The sequence below is a fragment of the Amblyomma mixtum genome, chromosome 3 (assembly GCF_055824585.1).
Source record: "Amblyomma mixtum isolate Tamu chromosome 3, ASM5582458v1, whole genome shotgun sequence".
Classification (NCBI taxonomy): Eukaryota; Metazoa; Arthropoda; class Arachnida; order Ixodida; family Ixodidae; genus Amblyomma; species Amblyomma mixtum.
In genome coordinates, this window is record NC_143014.1 from 357968271 (window position 1) to 357976454 (window position 8184).

Below are 8184 nucleotides of genomic sequence, written 5' to 3' on the forward strand. Positions count from 1 at the left end.
AGAATATTTCTGAAAATGTATTTTCAAAATTTGTGGACTATTCACCACTCTGCAAAGTTTCACGCTTCTAGGCTCGGTATTTCACATGCAAGACCAATTTATGCTGTCCACATTGCCCAAGTCTGAGCCAAAGTCAGCACCAAAACTGCACTTTTTCCATGATGCGCATGCAGCTGCCATCCCATGCATGCGGTCAGAGCCACCTTTTTGTCGGGTCTTAAAGAGTGTCTTTCCACTATTTAGCTGTGTAGCGAACATCGACTATATGTTTATCTTTAATGCGAGTTGTTTGAGTTCATGGCAGACAGGATTATCTCCTGTATAAGCTGTGGATAGGTCCAGAGCCGCAGTCCTCTGCAGCTCGGTGACATTCGGCAAGCAGTACGCTACTGGTCTGCCATCAAGCCTGGAAGTGTGCTTCTCTGCTCTGGGATGTTTAACAGCACCGTCATATCTGGGGTGCACTCCACAACACATTTGAGGACTTTGTGTACTGCGAAAGGTGTCTCGGCAGCTTTTTCAGCAGATTCTTGCCGGGCATAAAAGTTAGTTTTTACCTTCACACAATGAATGCCGCTCCCATTTAACCTGTTCATGGCCAAAACAGTGGTTCCATCCTGTGTGCTGTGCTGTGGTTGTGCCTTTTGGAAAAAAGCAAGGTCGTCTACAGTTAATCCCAAATTCGCCACTTTGTGGCCCCTCATATATGGCTGATGTGTCACTTGGGGATGTTAGATGTCACAATTCCTATTTATGCAGGTAAATCTAGTTCATTTGAGTCCATTTGAGTACTCAGTAAGACTGGTATGGCTGCAGTTTTTCTCTATTGAACATTCACTGCACCATATTGGTGAATAAATGGGCTTTCTTCATGATTTTTGGCAACTGTTCGCTTTTTTTCCATGTTCCATTGTTTGGTTGAGCTGAACAAGGTTTTTTCAGTTGGCTGTTGCAAAGGGAGCGGGAGGTCAGAATATCAAATTCAAGCATGCGGGTTGCTTGGATTTTTATACGAGTATGTTGATCATGGCTGTTGAAAAGTGGCACACAAAGATGTGTGGCGGTTTTAATGCATTAGTTGTCCCCCCGCCATTGTCAGACTGGACGTCATCCCAACCTGCCCACCAGGTTGTGAGCTGCCTAGTTTCTGGGCAGCAACAAATTCTGAAAATCCGAAAATGTAATGTATGCAAATGTCGGCCCCGTCAGAACATAGCGGATATTTGCTACGGCAGCTAGCAGTCTGAACATGATAGTGGACTGACAATTGCAAGGACACTGACACGCATGCGTTAGAAATCTAATGCTATCTCATCCCGCTCTTAGGCGGGCCTCTGCGTCCCCATAGTGGTTGTCATTGTTTTTCTTGTTCTTGTCAGAATTGGTGTGTGAGCTTTAACCTTGGTCCCGCCCCCCTTCTGCAGGCCCCCTATGAGAAGTACAAGAGCAGCCGGCTGGAGAGTGTCAGCACCCTGGTGGCCTCCCACACCACCGCCAAGTTGTGCAAGATGGCCGGACGCACATAGACAAGACACCCCACAAGAAGTGTTGCAGCAGTGGTGGACAGTGTTTGGCACAAGTGTGTGTGAAAACAGTGCAGGACCATGACACTGCAGTGGGCAGACAACTTCGCCCTTCTAGTGCACAGAGGACAGAAAGTGCAGCGCCTGAAGGGGTCAGAATCCACGACTCTTGTAACGCGTGTGAGCAGTACGTTTTTCCCTTCACCTGCCTCCAGATCGTGGCCCATCAGGGTATGCCTCCTCTGGGAGCTGATGAAGGGATGGAAGAGCTGGCATTAAAGTTTTTAAAGTTTTATCCTACAATCTTGCCTTGTTGTGTCTTGCATCAGCTGAAGGTTACAGTGCAAAGGATTTAGGTGTGATTGCAGCCGGCAGTGAAGTAGACCTGTGGACAGCAGTGTTCTAATGGGCTACTTGGCTTGAAAACAGCTCCTATATTTTGCCACCAGATGGCTGCAGGTAGCATCAGAAGAAAGGAGGTGAAGGTTGGCTGAGGCGCCCTGAGCGCTGGTTCTGGAAACGCTGCCAGTGAACGGTGTCTCCTTCCTTGGTTCCGTGACAATATGCAAGCAGGAAAAGAACTTGAAATACAGGTTGCCACAAACTTTTGCAAGCAAATTCGGGTTTTTTCACACAACAGATGTCCGAGGCCTGGCCACAGGGTCTGCCCCCCTCCCCATTTTTTTTCATCCTCATTAAGATGGTTTGGTTTATTCGGGTTTAACGTCCCAAAGCGACTCGGGCTATGAGGGACGCCGTAGTGAAGGGCTCCGGAAATTTCGACCACCTGGGGTTCTTTAACATGCACCGACATCACACAGTACAGGGGCCTATAGCATTTCGCCTCCATCGAAATGTGACCGCCGCGGCCGGGATCGAAACCGCGTCGTTCTGGTCAGCAGCCGAGCGGTGGCTTGAGGGAACACATGCCAAGGTCGCGATGGCCTGCAGTTCTCTGAAAGTCGAGCTGCGACTTTCTTCCAACCAGGAAAGCTACGAAATTAGACTCTGCTCGGAAATCGCGTCAGATACCTCTCTGATCTTAACCTCTCTGAGTTAGGTCGTTATCTGTTGCTTTTCATTCATTCTTTTTACCTGATTGTAAGATCGCACGTGCCTCTGCCTTTAAAAAGCCACGAAGTTTCAAATAAAATTTTAGTTGCAAGTACCGCCCTGTGTCTGTGTCCTCTTCTTTCTCTGTCCCGTGTCCGAACACCTGGGGATCAGCTCTACTTTGGTGGCCGACGGTCTCTCCTACGTGGGCCCACGGGCCGCAAACCACCCCTAACCGACCAGCTGCCGCACTAGGCCTCGCGCCACCGTGCGTTCACCTACCACCTCACCCACAGCGAGAGCATGGAGGTCCAGGTGCTCGGGGAGACCATCAACCCCAAGGACTACAATCCCAGGGACTGGACTCATATCCTGAACCTACCCACCCGCCAAAAAGATGCGCCGAAGATCCAGGACAAGGCGAACGCTAGCGCCGGCTCACGACCGACACATTCCATACACCAAGCGTCCCAGCTGCGAGCGGCGCGTCTCGCGGCGCAAAGGTCGCAACGCCAGCCACCGTTACCTGCGGGCGATTACAAGATTGTCTTCCGCTCGAACGGAGGCCTTTCTTTAACCGAGCTTCAACCGCGCCAGCTTCGCCTCGCCCTGATAGCTGCGACCAAGGACATCCAAGATCCAGACGCCACCCAGTTGCGCATTCACCCCATAAACAACCCATGCACCATGAGCACCCCTCACCAAGCTGACGCGCTTCGCCTGGTCGCCATTCAACAGCTCAAAATTCGAAACCAACCCTACGCTGTCAGTGCCTACATCGCCCCCCGGATGGTGCAGTAAGGGGAGTTATTACCAACGCCTACTGGGAGGAAACCCCGACACAGGTTCTAGAAGACCTCATCGTGGGCAACCCTACGGCCCCCATCATTGATGCACGCCGCATGGGACAGACCCGTTCAATCCTCATTACTTTCCGGGGGGGCCCGGTGCCCAGAACCACCTCCTACGGAGGCGGCCTCCACAACTGCACCCCCTACAGAGGACACCTCGACGCATGTACAAACTGCCGTCAACCTGGACACCGTTCGGACGTGTGCACCCTTCAGCGCACACACAACTGTCCAAGGTGTGGCGTCCCCCACCCACGAGAGGACACTCCGACATGCACCCCAGCCTGCATACTATGTGGAGGCGCCCACATGACCGGCACTAGAGGATGCAAGGGCAGGGGACGCCGCTCACCACCCGCCTCACTGCAACAGCACATCTCCCGCACACCGGACCGAGACGCGGACCGCACTGACGTGCGTCGGTCCAGCAAGTCGCGTTCATCATCTCGCCGCCGCCAAGACCAACAGGCTCGTCAACTTTCCTGGGCGGACAGAGTGGCCGGCAGAGTCAACAATGCCAGCAAGCCCCCGGCCCCTCCGCCCACACAGGTGGATCCCCGTGACCGGGAGCTCCAGGCCCTGCGAGACGAGGTGAGTCGTCTTACCTCTCTTATCCAGACCCCCACCTCCGTCCTTCCACAGCTTACACCAACCGTCCCTCCCGCCCAGCACACTCCACTACCTCAAACAACAACAGAAAACGTGGAAGAGTCCGTCTCCCAATCCCCACCCTCACCCCCACCCAAGAAAAAACGAACAACAGATCCCACACCCGTTACCCAGACCGACCTGACATCCCTCGAGGCCCGCCTGGATGCTAAACTCGCTGAGATGGACGCGCGTCTAGAGGCAAAATTCAATCACCTCATCGACCACCTCTCCCAGCGGTTCGAGCAACAAATTGAAGCGGCATTTACGCGCATGGTGCACACCCTAGAGATGAGCCTTGCACAGTACGACGCCCGCCTCCAAACAATAGAACAGGCCCTTCCCTCGCTACACCTCAATCCGCCGCATCAATCCAGCCCACCTACCCCACAGAACTCCCCAACCAACCCACTTGCCCTCACCCCACCAAAGCTCCAGTATGGCGGGGCTCCCTCCTAATTCCTTATCAATTCTTCAGTGGAACTGCTGCCGCTTCCGGGGCAAGCGCGCACCCCTCCAACTCCTCCTCCCCACACTTCCCACGCCCCACATCCTTCTCCTTCAGGACACACATAGCCCTGCCACACTTCCTAGCTACACATCTGTTCACTCGGACGCCACGAATACACCCAGGGCGTCCACACTCATACATCGCTCCATTACACACCAAACCCATTACATCACCTCCGAGACGCCCTGCGTAATTACAGAAATCATACAAGATACACACTCACTACCATCGATGTTTGTCGCCAATATATACCACCCACCATCTCACCCGATGGCTTCATTGGAAACGCTACTGCGAGATCTCCACCGTCTTGCAGGCAAGCATCCATTGATTATCGGAGGAGACTTCAACAGTCAGCATACTGACTGGGGCTACCGCACCAACACTGGACGAGGCCGGCGACTCTGGTCCTTGGTACAAGAGCTCCGCCTCACAATACACAACAACTTTAACACCCCCACGAGGATTGGTAACAGTGTCAGCGCGGACACCAGCCCGGATTTGACACTGAGCCGCAACCTTGTTGGTATTACGTGGGCCACAACGCGTCATACATTAGGAAGCGATCATTACATCCTCTCCGTTACAGTACCGTACAAGCAAAGACAGGCCCGTCACCTAACACACAAAATCACCAACTGGGATGCTGTACGCTCCGCACGGGCGGCCCTCCCTGACGCTTCCATTATAGACATCGACCAGTGGGTGGCATCACTCATGAACGATGTCTCCACACACACGCGAACCCTTGTCACAACAACAGATACGCCCACCCTCGACACTCGCCTGGCCCACCTTTGGGAGGCCCACCATAGCATCCTAGAGCGCTGGAAGGGGCAAAAGCTCAATCGGACCCTTAAAAAGCGGCTGGCCGCGCTGCAAACACAAATTACTGAGCACGCTGAGGAGCTCTGCCGATCAAACTGGGGTCAGATTTGCGACAGTTTGGCTGGCAATCTGTCCTCCAAACGTAGCTGGCAACTCCTCCGTCACCTAATTGACCCCACGCAATCCAAAACAGCCACACAACACCACGTCACACGCCTTATACACAAGACCGGCCTTTCTCCTGACGCACTCATTAATATACTTAGAAACACACATACAACTCCCGGTACCTCAAACCCCCTGCCCCGCTATACAGGCGCCTCGAATGCCAACCTCGACGCAGAGATCACGGAGACAGAAGTCAGAGCGGCCCTCCTGACTCTCCGTTCTAACTCCACCCCAGGAGTTGACCGGATCTCTAATGCCATGCTCCGCAATTTGGACGATCAATCGATCGCCCAGCTCACGGAGTACTTCAACAAATGCTGGCAGGAGGGCACTCTTCCCCAATCATGGCGTCACGCCAAAATCATATTCATACCAAAGCCCCACAAACCACTTACACCCTCAAATCTCCGTCCCATTTCACTAACCTCATGCCTAGGCAAGCTTTTCGAACACGTCGCACTCGCTCGACTCACCCAACACATGGCGGAGCAAGACCTCTACCCGCACAGCATGGTGGGCTTCCGTCCCCATCTGTCAGCACAGGACGCCATGCTCCAACTCACGCAGGACATTTTCGACCCCCTCATTCCGGGTCACACAAAAGCTGTCTTAGCCTTGGATCTCTCCAAGGCCTTTGATCGCCTGGACCATCAAGCGATCATGGCGGCTCTCTCCCCCTTGAACATAGGTGAACGTATGTACACCTATATTCAAACATTCCTTACTAACAGCACGGCCGAAATTCACTTCGGTCCCCACATCTCCCCCCCATACACCCTTAGTGGGGTCGGAACCCCCCAGGGGTCCGTCCTCTCCCCTTTCCTCTTCAATGTCACTCTCATTCCCCTTGCCCACAAGCTACAAACCATCCCTCACCTTCGGCATACACTCTATGCCGATGATATCACGCTATGGACCACCCATGGCAGTGATGGAGACATAGAGAACACCCTACAGTCCGCGGCTATCCTCACCCAAACGCATGCGCGGAGTATCGGACTCTCCTGCTCACCGGAGAAGTCGGAGCTCCTCATAATCCGCCCCACAACACGAAACTGTCCCACAGCCCCCATCACCGTGACACTGGAAAACCGGCCCATCCCGGAGGTAAACACTCTCCGGGTACTTGGCCTCCACATCCAGAACAACGGGAAAAACACACTCACCATACGTAAACTCAAGCAGACAACTGTGTCGATATCACACCTAATCCGCCGCGTTTCTGCACACCACCGGGGCATGAAGGAGCATGACCTATGTCGTCTCATTCATGCCTTCGTCCTCAGCCGCTTTATCTTCACGCTCCCCTACCTGAAACTCCAGGCCGGGGAAATCTCCACCCTGGATGCCATGATTCGAACAGCATTTAAGACAGCATTACACCTACCCCAAAATACCTCAACCGAAAAACTCTTTCAACTAGGCCTGCACAATACGATAGGGGAGCTTATTGAGGCCCACCGACAGACACAATACATACGTCTCGCGAGAACCACCACCGGGAGACACATCCTACACACCCTCGGTATACGCCTACCAGTTACCGATCCCACACAGCTCCAGGTACCCCGCCTCATTCACCGCGATTTATTTATTAAACCTCCCCCCAAAAACATGCATCCCACCTACCACGAACCCCGTCGCAGAGCTCGCGCACGGGCACTCCACAAATACTATGGCACGGAACCGTATGCCGTTTGGGTGGATGCCGCATGCACGGGCGAGGACGCGGTTGTCGCCATCACGAACCCCTCCCTCCAACCCATTGCCACACTTCACATAACCCCTACTGCCACTTCAGAGGAGGCCGAAGAGGCCGCCATTGCCCTGGCCATCACCCGCACGGAGGCGCGATATATACTGTCAGATTCCAAAACTGCCATCCTAAATTTTGCTCGCGGGAGAGTTCACGTCCCTGCATTTCGCATACTGGACTCCCTCGCCGCGCACCCGCCCCGCCATGTGGAGCTGATATGGGTGCCTGCCCACTCCGGGAATCCCGGAAACGAGGCCGCCAACGCTTTAGCCCGAGCTTCTCTCAACCGGGCACCGGCGGCCTCCGACCTGGGGTTCTCGCGGGAGCGCATGCACTCATTCAGTGAAATGACGCAGGCCTACAAAGCCGAGCGTCGGCTCTACCCCCCACCTCATCCTTCCCTCGACAATTACCATCAGACACTTTGGAGGCGGCTCCAAACACGCACTTTGCCCTCCCCTTATATACGCTCGCGATATCACCCAGTCCACACGAACCCTTCCTGTACCCTCTGCCACCACCCCAAAGCCACCCTCGACCATATTCTTTTCCTCTGCCCGGCGGATCCTCCCCCGCGGGGCCTGGAGCACCTTACCTCATGGGAGGCTTGGGAGACCCTACTGCGCTCCGAGGACCCGGCCAAGCAAGCCATCGCCACCGGCCGGGCTGCCAGCGTCATGAGCCTCCGGGACATGAACGTTTGAGTGCAGTGGGGCCGTGCGGGGGCCCAAGGACCGACGTGTCCAAAACTCCCTTGTTATAAATAAAGTTTTCATCATCATCATCATCATGGGGATCTTTAAATTGGTTTTCGAGGAACGGAAATTGCATAGTATCATTCTCACA